This window comes from Rhinichthys klamathensis, unplaced genomic scaffold (assembly GCF_029890125.1).
Source record: "Rhinichthys klamathensis goyatoka isolate OS25496 unplaced genomic scaffold, OSU_Roscu_1.1 h1tg000281l_1, whole genome shotgun sequence".
Classification (NCBI taxonomy): Eukaryota; Metazoa; Chordata; class Actinopteri; order Cypriniformes; family Leuciscidae; genus Rhinichthys; species Rhinichthys klamathensis.
Window position 1 is genome coordinate 1,496,197 of NW_026606800.1, and position 19,027 is coordinate 1,515,223.

The 19,027-nt window shown below is 36.6% G+C and overlaps 1 protein-coding gene across 1 annotated transcript in view; it reads left to right on the forward strand.

Annotated features, from left to right (window-relative positions):
* Positions 1–3,308: 3,308 nt before the first annotated feature.
* The window catches only part of LOC130103166 (kelch-like protein 29), a 305,231-nt gene continuing 289,512 nt past the window's right edge, over positions 3,309–19,027 (forward strand). Inside the window, exon 1 of the mRNA XM_056269368.1 lies at positions 3,309–3,511. The gene's annotated coding sequence lies outside the window, so the exon portion shown is untranslated. The remainder of the gene's footprint in view (positions 3,512–19,027) is intronic.

Sequence of the window (19,027 nt, forward strand, 5' to 3'; positions counted from 1 at the left end):
ACCAATTACCCAGACTGCTCTGTCCAGCCGCCATAATGGAACATGGACTAACAGGGGCGGTCAGCAATTTAGATGCTATTTGGATCTCCGTGTCTTTATTTCTCTGTGCATCTAATGGAAATTGAATTGTATGTGCAGTGCAGAAAGCAATGAACCTTATAGACCATTTTCCAAGAAGTCTTTTGAATTCAAGAACAGCCTGTCTATTTGAGGAGCTTTGTAAGGAACTGCTTTAAAGTCGACATGAAACAGCATTTAAAACCCATTTTAATGTGATAGATTTCTTATTTTTTGAGTGAAAGAATATTTAACAAGAAAAAAATGTGAGATGGGACTTGGTTCAATGCATCAGGAGTTGATTAGATAAAAAAAAAAAGGTTAGTCTTTTTTAATAGTGCCTTAAAATACAACATACATATTTTTTTGGTCATAATCAATGGTAAATAATCAATGCTGAAAACATATTTTGCACTTTTTAACCTTCCTTTATGGGTCACACTCATAATCCTTCTGGTCAAAAGTGGCCGAACACCTCAAATACCACTTTTTCTTTTCTTCAGTAAAATCATGTGATATATTTGTGTTCAATAATATTTTTCATTTATTTTAATATTTTGTATTTTGAGGGAATTTATGGAACTAAGTAATATTTATGCAATATTTATTACCCCCCCCCCCCCCCCCCCTTTTTTTTACACAATTTTAGCAATATAATACAATGAATGAATCCGTAAATTATTTTAATTTGTAAAATTATTTTTCAATGAACACTTGCTGTGTATTTTTTCTGCATTGTGGCTGATTAAATTACCACATTAAAAGATCAATAATAATAATGAAAGTCACAAAGAAAAATGTTGATCATGGCAAAACTGTGAATCTCAAATCATCACTATTTACGTTTTGAAAAGATATACTGTATATCCTACCATTTTTCCACAGTGTTTTTCTCATAGCCAGTTGTTGATTAAGGTGTTGACTCCAAGGACGATAACTAAAAAGATAACGATGAAGATTTCTAAAAATAGTTCTCAATATTAAAGAATAGCAGAGTTCACACCACAACTATAAGAGAAACGATATGAAATCACTTTCAGAATATTTTTTTCCCAGTTGATGAACGATAAAATATTGACAGCCAATCAGAATCCATCCTGCTTTAAGAGCGCGACAGAGATGACAACTGCTAATAATATAGTTATGGTTATAGTTATTTTCGTAGTTATTTTTCTTTGTGTGAACGGGCCTTAAATCAGACCTAACAAAGCACATGAACCAAAGTCCTAAACGCATGTACAAACAAGGAAATGAAGCTACACGAATGACCAGCGTCAGTGACGCGTTACGTGCTGAGGCCTCCAAACTCAAGCAGCGGTCGGTCGGAAAAACACGTTCGGGTCCAGTGGATCCCAACGAAGTGCAGTGTTGTGCTGTGGCCCTGGAGCTATTCCTGCTCAAACAGAGCTGCATACATATCCATAAATTGCAGGCGTGCTGTTAAGACAATGCCTGTGCATAAATGACAGGGAGCGAATCAGAGAACCCACGACCTTTGACACACTAGTTGTGATTTATTATTAATGAGAAAGAACCTTTAATCTTTAAACGTTTGTGATGTATTATATATGTCGGATCCAATTGCCACTTCAGTGAAAAATCAGCAAATATCAGTGCGGATTCATACCCTTGGGTTTGGTCAACAAACCTGGAGAATGAGGGGGTTTTAAACATACCCTCCACTAATGGTTACATGCATGTCAACAAGCATTTTCCAGTGGGAACACGCTCACTGAAATTAACAGTGCAAAAGACTCATTTTTATTTAGCTGATACCTTTTAACCTTACAGTGCACAAGAGTGGTGATAGTCAGATATTGATCACAGCTGGGATTTGAACCTACAACCACCACACGTCACAGAATTTACTGTATCCATATACAAGGCATCATTGGAAAGATGTTTATCACAGCCAGCTGAATTAAGACACGTGTTGTGTGTATCTAATACATAATTAATCACCATGCCACACCGTGCCAGCGTCTGGACCTGGCAAATGTGTGACGAGCACTCTCTTTAATTGCACATCACTCTAGTGTATTGGGAATATAATATTCTTCATTAAAGTGCCTTAAAATACAATGTTTGTCTTTTTTGGTCACTTTTACATTTCTAATTGTAAACAGTCGACATGTTGCATCATTTACAACAGAATTTGACCACATTAAAACATTTGAAGGAATGAGTGAAGCTGTTTTAGACATTTCTCAGTGATTAAATACATTTTTTTAAAATGTTTTTGTAAGTGTCTTCTACTCACCAATATTGAATTTATTTGGCACTGTAAAAACAGTAATACTGTGAATACTATTACAAAATAACTTGTTTCTGTTTGAAAATATTTTAGAATGTAATTTATTCCTGTGACCAAAGCTGAATTTTTAGCATCATTACTCCAGTCTTCAGTCTTACATGATCCTTCAGAAATCATTCTAATTTTGACGATTTGCTGCTCAATAAATATTTCTGGTTATTATCCATGTTAAAAACAGTTGTGCTGCTTAATACTTTTGTGCATTTTTTTTGATGAATAGAAAGTTCTCAAAAACAGCACTTATTTGAGAAATCTTTTGTAACATTATAAATTTCTTTAATGTCATTTTCGATCAATGCATTGCTGAATAATATTAATTTATTTTAAAAAACTAAATGAAATAATAGTGCCCTCAAACTTTTGAATGGTAGTGTATATAGTTATTAGCATGTTTATTTCATATGACTATGTTTTCATTTTTGCTGATCTAGAATATATTTCATTAAACCCACATTAAATATTTTTCATTATTTAGTTATTTTTGTATTTTCCACCTGCATATTGTATATAGTTTATTTTTATGGTTACACTTTATTTTAAGGTGTCATTGTTACAGTATAATTATATATTTAAGTATTGAGTAATATTAATTAACAAAGTGTACTTACTATAGGGTTATGGTAGGATTAGGGTTTGGTTGAGGGTTAGTTGCATGTAATTATGCATAATTTACTAAGCTCAAGTAACACAACAAGGACACTGTAAAATAAAGTGATACCGTTTTTTTTCATTTCTAACAAAAGTACATATTTGTTACATGTATACATATTTGAACATATTTGAAGTGTAATAGGCTTTCTGTCAGATGGGTGAATATGCTGCACTTCCATGTTTCGCCAGTAGGTGCTGCTGGTTCTCACGCAAACTCGCACACAGAGCTGACGGGCTGGAAGTGGGAGGCGCTTGTGTGGAGTAAAGTATCAGCTGGGAGAGACCGGAGCAGCATTCACTCGCGCCTCTCTCTGTGTGCGGACAGCATCTGTCAACTCAATACTGAGGGAGAAAGACACCTGCTACAGATGCGAGACAACACAACACACTTTACAGCGTCATGAGATGAATCAACGGCCAGCGCGTGAGGAAAAAACATCTGAGAGACAAGGACGGACGCCTGGCATCACTGGGCAACTCGATCTGGAGGTGAGGCTGGAGATGATGATGATGATGATGGTGGTGGTGGTGGTGGTGGTGGTGGTGGTCATGTCGTGGATGGCAACTGTACATTATTATTGCATGGAGCTCTATTATATCACGTGCGTGTTCTGGTGGCAGAGTCACATGCCACTTGCGCGCGTTTGGTGAAGGTGTTTGTGTACGCCATCCTCTTCTAATGGATGTGGGAAAAACTTCCTGGTGGGATTTATAGCAACCGCTGGATTGGGTCACTTGGATAAGATGTCCTGGATACTCCAAATACTTGTGATTTGCCATTGGCCGAGAACATGGAGAGTTTAGTTGCAACCCTTAAGTGAACCAAAAGTCCATGGTTGCTTCTCCAAACCTATCTAGAATGCATTTTATTGTCAATATATCTAAATTAAAATAGTAAATTGTAGACATTTCACTAGGTTTGGAGACACAACCATTGACCACTTACTTCAGGTGTTTGTTTTCAGCAGAGCTTGTCAATATATATGTGTATATGTAGCATATATATATATATATATATATATATATATATACATATATATATAACTTTTTCAAGCATTATTGCATTTTGTTAAATCAGTATTGATATACATGTATTTAATTGAAGAAGAAAAAACTCAGATCATTGTCCTGAGTTTATCTTTTCACTATATACTGTAGTTCGACAGTAGATATTAATGTTTGTTTAATGATGGTTTTACACTCTAAATGATAAACCGAAGCAACCAAATTATATATAAACAGTACACACACACTTAAACATATTTTTTAAACAGAATAAAAAAAATGACTGATATGATATGGACTGAAATGCAAAAATGATATTGTTTTGCCTATCAGCCCAGGGACTTACAGAACATTTTTTTGTTGCAAAACCCTTGGATAAGAGTTCTTACTAAACTCTGCATGAAAGTAGATCTCCAGGAGACTGATTTGAGTTTTTGCATGTCCTTATTGATTGGTACAATATCATAAGGGAGGCTGTTACAGTAAGAAGCTTTTGTTGAACCCGTAGGCTATTGTGCATACAGAAACATTATGTTCTATTTTTTTTTTTTTTCGCAGTAAGTAAACAAATGCAATCTGAATTTACCCCTCCCAGGCAATATGGGACTATTACAGATAGTAAAATCGATTGCATGTGCAAGTGATACAGCAGCTGATCTCTTTGCATTTTATAAGTGAGTTCAGTGTTATCTCAGAGGTCAGCTGTCTCTCAATATAAACATATTTCACACTCACGACACGCATAACGCTCGACTGTGCCGTTTCCCCCTGTGTCGTAGGGATAATCCGTGTCGTGCCACGCATGTGTTCTCTTGCACACGCAGAAGTGCAGATTCCGTCGCAGCAGCCGTGGGTCTCGGTGGAATAGCACTTCTGTCATGTTTGCAGACGCAGACATTGATAACATTGGCAAATGTATCAGGTAGCAGCTCCGAACATGCCCCAGATTAAAGGCTTACAGTTCGGATGCTCTGGAACGGGGCTGAGCAGTTGCACACACACACACACACACACACAATTCTCGTCAATGTTTTAAAACTTCCAGTAGATTGGAGAAATATGGCTGACTAAATGGTTGGACTGTGAATCGTTTTATCCTAGTCCTCTTTTGCACTGTGCCGAGGGAGTGTTGTGCTGCTGGTTATATTGGTCCACCCTTCTCCGGTCAAAATCAATATGTTTTTGAAATCAAGTACAAAAGGAAGAACAAAAGAATAAGAGTTCTTTCTTTGGGAGACAGGGCTAATATGTTTTCAGAATAGTAGAATATTTCAGCAGGGATGGATTTCTGCAGCTTTTCAAAGCCTGAGATGACAAAAAGAAGAGAATTTGGTTTCGAAAGCTATGGCGGTTTTATTATTTTCAGGTTCAGATACCTTCTGGGGATGTTATTATGAGTCGAGAGGAACGGTATGAAGGCTGATACAGGTGAGGTTACGGTTATAACACCGAATGGATTTCATTTCGGATTGAGTGCATGATTGCTTGATTTCTTGAGAGCCGAGGACATGGCGCTTCGTTGCATAATTTCCCACATCTTTTAGCGTGGCTGTCTTCTGTGATGCATTATCTCTTGTGACCTCAGGCGAACTGCCTGGAAAATGTAGGTTAATGTTTATATAAAACAATCCGGGCAGCAGTTCTGTGTCAGCCATGTTCTTAATATAAAAAAATAAGCATGCTGAAGTTGATATTGATGTGACATATGCTTTGTTTATGCCAAACGTTTTACAGGCTTGAGAGAGCAGTGTTTGATTTTGTTCTTTGCGTGTCACCAGTCTATTTAAGGTTGTGAATAGTGCTCAAGTAATGAAAGCAGTTCCTAATTTAGAAGATCTAGTCTGCGTCAATTTCACGGCTGCAGTATTGTGAGCAACGTCTGTCATGTATGTCATTATTTTCATCTTGCGCTGCCAAGGCAAAATCTTTATTAATTAGTTGGGCTTGAGGTGTTGTTTGTGCTTTGATATATTACCTGTCTGCGCTGAATGTGTTGTTTCATGTTTGCTAATGCCCGCTAAACCAAATGACAAAAGGGTTGTCAAATAAATGACTAGATGCAAATGATGTGGGCAGTTACGGTGAAGAGAAAGTTGTTTTTGTAGGTTGCCCATAGCGAGTTTGCATCCATGATATTAAACCTTATTAAGTCAACGGCACGCAAGGTCATGTAAACACCTTAAATGGTTTTTCTGCTATCAGGGAAAGGTCAGAAATGGTTTAAAGGTTTTTTTTTTTTTATACTGAGGATAAAATGAACTTACTACTACCTGACAGATTTCATTGAAACAGTGTCCTGAGAATCACACCTCTGACAGCTTTACACTCTATAAATGGCAAAGAAGGAAGGAAGTAGCTTGTGCTTTTTCTTTTTTAAGTCACATTTCTTTTGACATCAAGGCTGGAGGAAATCGTCAAAGTTTTCTTGAATAGTGTTTTTTTTCTCTACATTTTGTTTCAGAGGTCTCCTACAATAGGTTTACATGCATCCAACCCCTCCTTTTCACGAGTCTACTCTGCTCTGATTGGTAGATGACCCAGTCTATTGTGATTGGTCTACCGCTAATGATTGCGTCAGTTTTCGTATCAATTCCAGTGCAAGTCCTCATCCTTCTGAAGTGGATGCAAAGTGGATTTGCAGCGCAGAAAACAGCGTCTTCTCGACATGTCGACACGCAAACTAAACTCTTCCAGTCTCAGCTACTACAGTGTTTGAGGGTTAAAGTAGACGTCATTCACGGCAGCCAATCAAGACCTTAGGCTGCGTGTTGCTGACGACTCGTTTCAGATGTTCAGAATCCATTCTTTCTTTTAGGAGACAAAATGTATTTGTTGTGCACTCTGATCTTTACAGCTTTGCAGACATTTTACATTCACTAACAGCTATAATACTGTACACACTACTTGAAAGGTAATATTCGAAAAGCATTATGGGGCACTTTAAGATTCCAGCGTTTTTTTTTTTTTTGCACATGCAAACGTCTTCAGTGTGCCGTCTGCTTCCTTAACCTGGGTGAGCAACCATGTTAAATAATCAAAGGTGTCATGCTATTTTATATTTATTTACAGTACTACTGGGTAGATCTCTGATTATATGTAATCTGGATTATGTATAGGTTCCAATTTTTAAGTATCAGATTACAGTTATTTTTATTGATTAAATGATTAGGCTACAAGTTGTTTGCACAATGGTATTTTTGTGTTTAATTTTTGTGTTGTAGTGTTTTTAATTTTAAAATCATTTATTTTAGTTTGACATTTTTATGATTACATTAATTAATAGCTTTATCAATTTACGAAACCCCCGCAGTTCCTTCACGAAACCCTTACGTAAAATATATAATGTTTAATTTAACCTCATGTTGTTCATAACAAGAAATGGAATACATTTTTTTCTCTGTATATTTTTATATCAATATGGTACAAGAATATTCTATTCAAATCAATGTGATAAACGAGTTAAGTCAAAAGTAATCTAGTAGTAATCTAAAAGTAGTCCAATTATATTAATGTAATAGATTATCTAACTAATTTAATTTCAATTTTCATCATGTAATTTGAAATCAGTAATGGAATTTGTAAATAATCTACCCAGCACTTATTCAAAAATATTTTTGGAGAGCGACACCAATTGCAAAATATGAAACCATTTTTAATACTTTATCTTTTCTACAATGTGTTGCTCTAGTGTTACAGCTTATATTCATTGTTATAATAGACATATAACATAAGTTTGGGGTCAGTAAGATTTTATTTTGAAAGAATATAATACTTTTATTCAGCAATGATGCATTCAATTGACCAAAAGTGACAGAGATTGTTATTAAAAACAATTTCAAAACACAAGTTTCTTAGGCAGCAAATCGTCATATTAGAATGATTTCTGAAGGATCATGTGACTGAAGACTGGAGTAATGATGCTTAACACACACACACACACACACACACACACACACACACACACACATGAGCTCTGCCACAGTGTTTTAGATTTTCTTTTCTTGTACTACAATAATATTGCAACCATTTCTGGCGTTTAAAGTTGCATTTAAAAAAGGTTAGAAAATCTGAGGTGACACATATGCCCCCTTAAGTTTCATGCATCCAATTCATGACAATTGATTCAGTCAGTTACAACAAGAAGTGTCTAGCTTGATACCATTGAACTTTGGCACTGTGGGTGAACGGAGAGCCGCCGGAGCGTGTAAATATGCAACAGGACTGCTGGCACTCTGAGGCCATATATAGACTGAACCCATGAGGATGCGCTGGCAGCCCTAACCGGGCTAAAACCAACAGATGAGATGGAAACCAAACTCTAGTTGCTGACAAGACAAATGCAATCCCTCAATCGGGCTGAACAGAGAGGTCAAATTAGCGAGAGACCACGTTAGACTGCCTCATAATTTGTGGACTTAAGCCAGTTGGGAATCCATGCCTGAGTGAATGTCAGAGTCTGTGATGAGAATTAGTATGCAGAATATTCAGCTCAGAGCCAAAGCAAATGGAGTAATATACTTGCTAATGTAGAGGGCAAAGGGCCTTAAGCGAACTGCACAGTTTCTGAGCTCTTAAGAGGCCGTACGAGCCATTAGAGACTGTTGTCCGCTATCCATACCCCGCGCAAGCTGTCACCTTTCAACCCCCGCCGGTTTTTAGAGCTTTTCTCCCTCCATCTGTTTAAAACGGGATTTTGCTCGAAAACTCTGCGTGGTCGTGTTGCGTTTGGTGATCGTAAAGTGCTTTTAACAACGTCAGATCCCCGATGAACTCTGAAATCAAATTTTACATTCATAGACATTAGCGACTGCACGAAACAGCATTTGCATTTCAATTTAAAAGTGGCAAAGCATTTAGCATCTGTAATGTGACATTTCTGAAGGAAAGTCATATTTAATGGGAAATAATGTAGCGTGGGATTTCATCGTATCCTTTGGGATTTGATACAAGTTGTGTTTGCTTAGTAACTGTTGCTGTTGATCACACTCTGTGTTAGGGATTTGAACAAACTAACTGTTAAGTATAAAACTTGGCATGTTACTCTTCCCACAGTGTTTGGTCTACAGACATGAATAATGCCTCAAATCATGTCGTTTGTTGAGAAGAGATGTGCTAAGTGCTATTTTTGCCAAGTGGATGATTATAATCTCTCCGCTTCATTTTTGATGAAAGATTATGAAAACTGTCACACTTTAAGTGTAACTTTTTAAATATGTATTTCGCCTCTCCTGTTTGTTTTTGTGTTTGTTGGAAAGATCATACTCCGATTCATATACTCCGATCAACCAGTAGAAAGTTTACATAACTTGTAATATTAATACTTTTGTTTAATTTACTTAATAATTTATGAATATTATTCTTAAGTAAATAAATTAAAGTGAGTAAATTAAAATCATATATATATATATATATATATATATATATATATATATATATATATATATATATATATATAAGCCATTACTTCCGTCTTCAGTGTCACATGATCCTGATTTATTATCAATGTTTGAAACAGTTGAGCTGCTTAATATTTTTTTATAATCTGTGATACATTTTTCAGGATTCTTTGATGAATAAAAAGTTTTAGAAACAACAGCATTTATTTAAAATAGAAATATTTTGTAACAATATACACGTTCAAAAGTTTGGGGTCAGTGAGTCATTTCTTTCTTTCTTTTTTTGAAAGAGATTAATACTTTTATTCAGCAAGGATGTTCAATTGATAAAAGGTAATAGTAAAGATTTATATTGTTAGAAAATATGTCTATTTTGAATAAATTCTGTTCTTTTAAAGTTTTTATTCATCAGTGAATCCTGAAAAAGTATCAAAGATTGCAAAAAAAAATATTAAGCAGCTCAACTGTTTCCAACATTGATAATCAAATCCTCATATTAGAATGATTTCTGGAGGATCATGTGACACTGAAGACTGGCGTAATGATGCTGAAAATTCAGCTTTGCATCACAGAAATAAATACAATTTTAAAGTATAATAAAGTTGAAACCCATTATTTGAAATTGTAATAATATTTCACAATATTACAGTTTTTTTCTGTATTTTTGACCAAATAAATGCTGTCAGCATAAGAGACTTCTTTCAAAAACATAAAAAATAAGTTTCCAAACTTTTGACCGGTACTGTATATGATTTTTACTCACTTTATATATTATAGTATATATTTTGTCATGCTAAAAAAAACTTTTTTTAAAAGCTTTTGACAGAAAGATTTTTCTTCAGATTAAGATGCACTATGATCCGTAACCAGGAGACACTTAAGGATATATCTGTGGTCAATTTTTACTTTATATTGTATTTTAACACACGCTAGCAATTGCACGCTTGTTTTTTTTCCTAAAAACACAAGTTCATTCCCTACATTTAGACCTATGACTTCATGGCAAAATCAGAGGTGTGTTTGCATAAAAATACACTCACTAGGGTGAATTAAAGCAGTTGTACATTGGCTTAATGACCAGTGAATGTAGTGCTTATCGGAGCCTGTAATCTCCAGTCGCCCGTCCCAGCAGCACTGAGACCCAGCAGGGTGTAGGTTAACCTAACCCGCTCTAAAATCTCTCTCGCACCTGACAGCAGATCTTCAACACGCTCCCTCTCCTCAACACATTAACATTACGTCCTCTATTTGCAGTCTATCACGTACCCATTATCGAGTATAATTTCTTCTCTAAATGTTTCAGATGGAAACAAATAGTCAGACATCGCTGGGAAGTATGCGGTACTGTGGGACGTTGTGTGCTGGGGCATTATGTAATAATTTATTTGCTGGGTAAATAATTGAATCTGCCTTCAAGGATAGCAGCTCTATCTAGGGCATTAGAGAGAGTTCAGGTGTAAAACTGTGCAGATGATTTATGATTTTCCTAGATGCACTTGGCCTCTGTGGACCGTTCTGCCTTAGCTGAGAACTAGCCACTAAATACTGCCCCTCTGGGGTCATCTTGGACATTAACATATGGTTTAATATGAACCTGTTTAGCTTCCACTGTTAAGTAAAGCTCTGTAAACCTGCTGTCCCAACGTGGTTATGAATGATGTAATTATGAAACTGAGTGAACTGGACTTGCCTTAAAGGGACTGTCAGTGTGTGACTATTTTTAGAATGAAAGTTGTATGAAAGCTGTGTAAAATTGGACATTTTTGCCTGTTTTTCCATTATTCACAATAATTGACATAATGCTGTCTCTCTCTGTGGCTTGAAGAGACACTTTCAGGGAGTTAAAGGGTTAGATCAACCAGAAATGAAAATGTTGTCCTCATTTACTCACTCTGATGTTGTTCCAAAACTGTATATTTTCTTTCTTCTTTGGCACACAAAATGATTTGTTTTGTAAAATGTCCAAGTGACTCTTTTCTATGCAAATATGGAAATTGAATCACATTATTGAGTAAAAAAAAGAAGCTATTTTTCTGATGTCACATGATAGCTTTATATGAGGGAAAAGACCAAAATGTAAGTTGTTATTTGCTAAAAAATTAGGACTGGGCTGCCCCCTAATAGTCGACTAAACGTTAGTCGACTATGGAAAGCTTGAAATGTCTACTTTTAAATAAACCAATTAAAATAGAAAATAAATACTCTGCTTATGTAATCCGTATGAAAGGTGCAATTCGCTCTAAAGGTGCGTTAACTTTACTTTGGAGATGACGAGTCAACTTCATCTTTGCAGCCGACACTGACTCAGAAAACACTAGTTTATTAATTAATAATAAAAATGTCTACTTGCCATTTTTCCCCCCGACATATTCATAATTATGACCTTTATGAGTGCACATATGCGCGCAGTAAGCTATCACGCCTGTATTAAATGCTCATTATGGTTTAGTATTCTCCTCCGTATATATTTAAGTAATTAAATTAATATAAACTTGCGATTAGTCTACGAATGGCTTAAATGAACGACTATTAATCGACTACAAAAATTCTCACATGACGGGCTTCAGAAAGCTTTGAATATACTGCACAGTTATTGTGGATTATCCCATGACTTTATGGACTTATTGGATACTTTTATGGTGCTTTTGTCATTTTCTGTGAACCTCTAATTTGTTTATTACTTTAAGTTGTAAAAATAACAAATCAATAATAATAATTTTACTGATCAAATTAATGCTGTCTTGGTGAGTGTAAGAGACTTCTTTAAAAAAAATTATTTAAAAATATCTTACCGAACTTTTGAACAGTAGTGTACAGTATGATAGCTTTATGTGAGAAGAATAGGCAAAAACTTTGCTGAAACGTTGCTGAAACCCCACCATCTTAAACTTTAGATAAAGTAACTATATGGCTTCAGAAGACTTTGAATATACTGCTTGGGCTTTATACTGCTATGGTGCTTTTTTGTCCTTTTTGGAGTTTGAAAGCCCCAATCCCCAATCATTCATAATGTATATATAAAAAAAAAAAACGCAGCTTGGACATTCTGTGAAACATTTTAATTTGACTACTTTGGTAGAAAGAAAGTCACATGGTGAGTAAAATATAGCAGAATTTTCATTTTTGGTTGAACTATCCCCTTAAATACATTGCAAATGTTGTTTCATGTTGTCCTACTTAAATACCAATCCTTCCGTTTCTTGTGTTTTTGAATAATCGTCAGGTTTCACCATGGGAAATGATTATAGGAATGAGGCTTTCTGACTCAATGGTACAGCTACAGACATGCCATTAAAGACTCTTCATCGCTTTCATCAAAAGCAATCAGCGCACCTCAGAAGGGATGTAATCGTATTCATGTCTCTGATATCCATTTATCCAGTGATGGAATTATTTGCTTCAGGCGGTTTCTTTCTTCCGAAAGTTTGGTTGGAGTGCAGCGGTTTGTTTTTAAGGGCAGAGACAGGCCAAACGGTTACATCGTGCCACGCTAACACTGGCGCTGGAGGTCGCTGCGAGGCGTTCTTATTCCCTGCCACTGCTAATAACATGAACTCTTATCAGGGTGTAGACTCTTTGAAAAAAGGTTCAATGGGGTTCTATGTCCTTATTAGGGCTGGAACCAATTTTTTTTCTTCAATCGATTAATCTGAGTATTTTTTTTCCTTCTTCGATTAATCGAATAATCTAACGATTAATCCCCCCCCCCCCCCCCCCCCCCCCCCCATCCCATCCTGAATAGTTGATTAATCCTTTGGTTAATTTACTGATAAATAACAACCAATAATTTACCAATAAATAAACAACCATAACTAATATATGTATGAACTTTTACCTAGTGATATTATCTATCACAAAAGATAAGGTTTATGCAGTGTAGGCCTTTTTGGTCACTTTTTGGGATTTGCAGCAGCAACTGCTTCCAAGTGTGAATCCTGAAATGATTTGTTCATTCAGGAGATTAAAGTGGCAGCTTAAAAATGTAGTCACGACTGCATTCTAACTAACCATAGTGACAGTATCAAACATGGCGGTGTCAATAAAACAGTTGAGGCGCGAGTTCATCCATTAGATAATTTTAAATAACCAACAACAGCTTTAAATGCTTTTTAACTCATAAAAATCTGAATGCGGTATGAACGCAGCCATATGAAGCACAAAATATGAGACTGACAACTGTATAGTGCTGTGTATAATTTTACTGTACTAGTCCAAATACTAGGTAACCCCGGGATGTTTTCTTTCTTTACAGAAGCTCCTGCATAGAAGTTGTGCTGCTGTGGTTTACCATTGCGGTTTTACAGAGCATGCAGAGCACCATTTTATTCGACCTCTGGTTTAAAAAAATTCCACACTTTAGAACTGGCTCAATATTTTTTTCATGCCTGGCAGCCGCCATCATTGGGGAACATAAATAGCGCAACGAATCGGCACATTCCATCTGATATACATATCAGGACTGTATGTTCACTTTTTTGCGCATAGCAGTGGTGCTACGGAGGTTGAACGTTTTTGTAGCACAGGCCACACAATTGTAGCACATGTATAAAACGCCTGTTACCATCTCTGAAAACAACCACAATTAAAAAATACAAAGAATTATATAAAATACAAAAATAATTTCATTTGTTTTATTATTTTATTTAAGAATAAATATAATAAATACAGTTATTATTATTATTATTATATTTGACAGAAAACCATAAATCATTTGAAATGTCTAAGGTTTTGTTATAAAATATTAAATTATTATGATAAAAAATATCTGACAATATTTAAATATTTGTCCGGAAATACTATGCATTCATTGTGCATACAGTAAGTAACAACCAAAATAAGGTATTGAGAACATTAGTGAGTACACAAGCAATGTTTCATTCATACTCATAGCCAGAGGGCGCCCTCCTGCAGAAAGTCCACAAGTGAGACTCATAGGAGTAATACATCTTTTGACTTTCAAGGAAATCTCTTATGTGGACAAAGGCATAGATATCCATAATAAAGGCTACATGTCTTGTCCGCGCTGCTGGCCAATGGAGGTCGACGTCCGCACCTGGCGGCCATCTTGTCACAGGCAGCTCGCTCACTCGTAACATTGTGTTTTAATGGTGCGTGTACTTTTTAAATAACCATAACTTGCTCAATTTTCTACCGATTTTCAAACGGTTTGGTTTGTTATAAACGTCAGAGATGTAGTTATGACACTGCACACTTATGAATAATAAGTGTATAAATAAATAATCATCCATAATTATAGCCACGTTAATAACGTTTGTAAGAAACCAAACCGTTTGTAAATCCGTCAAGATTTCACCGAGATAAGAGTATTTGTGTTCGTGCTGATCACTCATCTTACATCAGGTACCACAGAGCCCGCCAGAAAGCTTGCCTGTGACAAGATGGCCGCCGGTGATGACGATAGAGACTCCGCCGTAAGACATCGCCTTTATTATGGATATCTATGGACATAGGCATCCAGCTATCGCTGTAACAGATAGAGATGTTTTGACTGGTGAAACATAAAAGTATATTTAACACAATGCTAGTCGAAATAGCCTTTATCACTGTACAGAATATTATAAAATAATATCATTTCCGCCTCATTCTGTGATGTGAAGCACATCAGATCACAAAAGCAAGTTATTTCAAACCCTCCATTAAATGATCTCTTTTGTTGGACAACAGGTTTGTAAATGCTTCTCATTACAAGTTTGGAAGGATGTTTGACACCTGCTGCTTTTTCGAATGCATTTTACACTGTAAATAACTCAATATCACAGCGCTTGCAGAGATAGAGCAGTGTTTACAGCGAACCGATCGATCTGCTCTGAACAGTGCTGCTCTTTACCTGCGCATATATTTATTTATTTATTTCAAAATTTAAACCTTTAAACCTCACAAGCACAAAACAAATGTTCACTTCACACAAACAAGCTCTGTTCTCACATATATTGTATCGCACACGTGCTACTGTGGTGAATGTATTCATCGCACAGATTTTTCAAAGCACGTACGACATATGTCACACTGTACAGCCCTATATATATATTTTGTACACTGTATAGATGTAGATGTAAACATCTGTTAGAATGGTAGACATTGTAAACAGCCTGTGTGGTCAAAAGTATGAATATGGGACTATTGGTTTAAACTTTTTATGTACAAGTAGAATAATTGGAACAAAAAGAAAACAAAAGTGCAGATAAGGTTAGAAAGCTTGACACTTGCGTTGTCAGAATGTCAGTCTGTCAATCAAGTCCGAAACAATACGCAACCCATAGCAACGCGTTATGGCAACGACGTCTCATAGTCTGACAGCTATCAGGCATCCATATTTGAGCTTTTATGCTTCACATATTTGATGTGCACTTTTGTAACGAATCACTCAAAAATCATTGATTTACTTATTTATTGGAATCGTTGCTTTTTAGCTTCTTTTCCTTTAAATGCGGTTGACAAACCCCCATGAAGGAGCATTTTCCGACCATCTATTGCACGACACCTGAGTGACAGCTGACATTCAATAAAGGATTGGGCTTAGAATAGCTGATTTAACCGATACTGATCCTTGAGAACGGCTTGGGACATCCCTAGCTCTATATAGACCCCTAGGATCTTGACTCAATTTCAAAGTATGCCAGAAAGGTTCTATATAAATAGAAATATCTTGAATAATTGCATAATACTTTCATGTTTAACAGTTATACATTTTTTTTTAGTGATTAAAGTATTTTTTACAAGCTGTTTAAATTATACAATTCAAAATCAAAATTAAAACCAAACCCATAAAATCCCATGATGGCAAAAACCCTTTTCTCCTATAGTATATGGTGTCCTGACTGCTGGGCTCTTGCCAACTAGCTCATAGTGCTGAACCGCTTCTTTAAATTGCAGATAGTGCATTTGTTCCTGTTTACAACTAGTATTTATGACCCTTTTCACAATTGAATAATTTGATCATGGTACTTTGCTCTGATTTCCTTTTGTACCGAGAGGATTATGCGGCACTATTAACGTTGATGATAAATTTGGAAGTGTCACAGACAATTTGTGCCTCCCAAATGTAGTTCAGTAAAAATTAGTTGCGCAGTTGGAGAGAAGCACAATTGGAAAAAGTGAGATGATTCGGGTAGGGACCTCATTTTGGGGGTGTTACTGTCACTGTCATGCCGTATTTGAATAATATGGTTTAGGAAATTATATGTTGCAGTCTTCATTTAGAAATGCAGCCGGCAGGGAGCACAATTATGAAGAAAAAATGAACAAATGTCCAGTGTTATAAGTTGCTTTGAGATTGTGTTGTAGAAATGTTTACTTCCGCTGCGCTGTTGAAACCTCGGCTGAATTCGGGCTGCAGTTGCTGTAACTCTAACATACAGCGATTGATGTGAAAGTAGTATAATTTTCTCTCCGGTGTGACGCCAAGGCTCAGAGGAAGGAGAAATTTAGAACCAAGAAACGGGAAAAGCCTTTATCAAAAGATTGTTGATAATTATACAAAGCGAAATGTACAGTCAGTGGCCACAAAAAGCGTTTGGATTTATGACACAAATTAAAATATGAGAATCTCTTTGCTTTATATATCAAACAAAATAATGACATTTATTAAGTTCAGCACATGCACACTTTTCAATTTAAAAAATAAGGTTTTAAATGATTACATTTAATCAGGAAATATTTCTTCTTCGTATTATTATCATTGCTGAGAACAGATGTGCTGCTTAATATTTTTGTGGAAGTATAGGCCTAAATGGGCAACAATATGTACCTGAGGGTTTACTTTCAAAACCACTGAGTGGGAGCTTCCACTCCCTCTGGGAAAACTTTCCACAGGAACATGACTGCTGGGATTTGCTCGTATTCAGACACAAGAGCATCAGGCATTGATGTCGGGCGGTGAGGTCTGGCTCACAGTCAGTGTTCCAGTTCATCCCAAATGTGTTCAGTGGGGTTCAGGCCTGGGCTTTGTGCGGGTAAGTCACTCCTCCCCCCCCCCCCCCCCCCCCCCACCGCGCTTTGTGCTCAGGGGACAGGACCTTCTCCAAATGCTTTCCATGAAGTCTGAAGCACAGAATGTCATTGTATGCCATAGCATTAAGATTGGTCTTTAATGTTATTAATCGGCTTCAGAAAACCAGTTAACTAGAAGTGGGTGTCTGCATACTCTTGGCCTTGAGGTGTATCTAGGGACAGTTGGGTAATATTTTGTATTTCTGCTATCTTTTTGTGCCTTTTAGTTTGTGATTGTGAAGCACTTTGGGCAATGTGAGTAGTATTAAACTGTGCTATATAAATAAACAAACAAACAATAACATTTTGTATTTTTATTAAGTCAAAGATAATCTTTTAGTGTTAAAAAAGTCTCCTAATTTAGTTTTGCCCATGTTTATTGAATATTTCAAATGAATTATTTTCTTTGCTAATCTTGAACTGTGATAGTTGTGCATGATGTATTTTTTTGTTTATTTGCTCTTCATCGATCCATTGGTTTTCTTCCAGATAAGTGGAATATCATGACAGTCCAGATGAGTTTTTGTGTTCACACTTGGCAGGTTTGGTTTCGATTTGCTCTGTTAGTGCAGTTCATTTGAATAAGTGTGTGAACAACGCTGCCATCCGAACCCCAGTGTGCACTAGTCAAGCGGGCCAAGACGCCTGAAATAGTGGGTTTCTGACACATTTCCGAATATTTTAGCGGTTTGCCTGAAATATTAACGCAACATGGACCAAAGACATCAAAATGAACCAAAAACAGGACGTGATGTCACTAGATGCGACCCTAAAAAGACAGAATGCTCAAGCATACCAGGGCCGTGTTCGAAATCGGCCCCTATACCGTTAAATAGGGCACTATTTAAGGAGACAAATATTTGTAGTGGTGTCCGAAACCATAGTGGAAGTTAACAAGTGCACTCATTTAATCCCACAATGCACCGCAATAACGAATGTACAACGGATGTACTATCAACAGCTAGAGAAACCCCATAATGCACTGCGGCGGTCATGCCGAATGAATTCCCGCGTCTCGCAAGAAGATGGCGATCCAATGTGGCTACAGCGTAATATTTCTTTTTAATTGACTATTAAATTGTTTAATTACAGTTTATACATAGTTTCCATGACAGCGATCAAGATAAATCTTTTCATCTTTCTACTGGAGCTGCCAGTTTGCTAAGGGTGTATTCACACCTGCCTTGTTTGGTTCGATTGAATCGAACTCTAGTTCGTTTCCCCCCTTGGTGCGGACCTTTTGGGCAGGTGTGAATACAGCAATCGAACTCGGGTGCGGAGCAAACAACCGAACCGAGACCCAGCTGAAGAGGTGGTCTCGGTACGGTTCCAAACGAACTCTGGTACGGTTCGTTTACGGTGTGAACATGAACCGACCCAATTGCAAGAAAGCACTGCGCCTTTGAGTTAACAGGCTTCCGTAGTCGGAGTTGCGTTATGGGAAAGTGATCTGTTGTAGCCTACTACATTTGATAAAATGAGTCGTGGTTTGACCTGGAGCTTCGAAGAGACGAGCTGCTTTATTAACATTTGGGCAGATGCCCATGTAGCACAGCTGCTGGAGAGGACACATACAAATACTGATGTGTTCAAC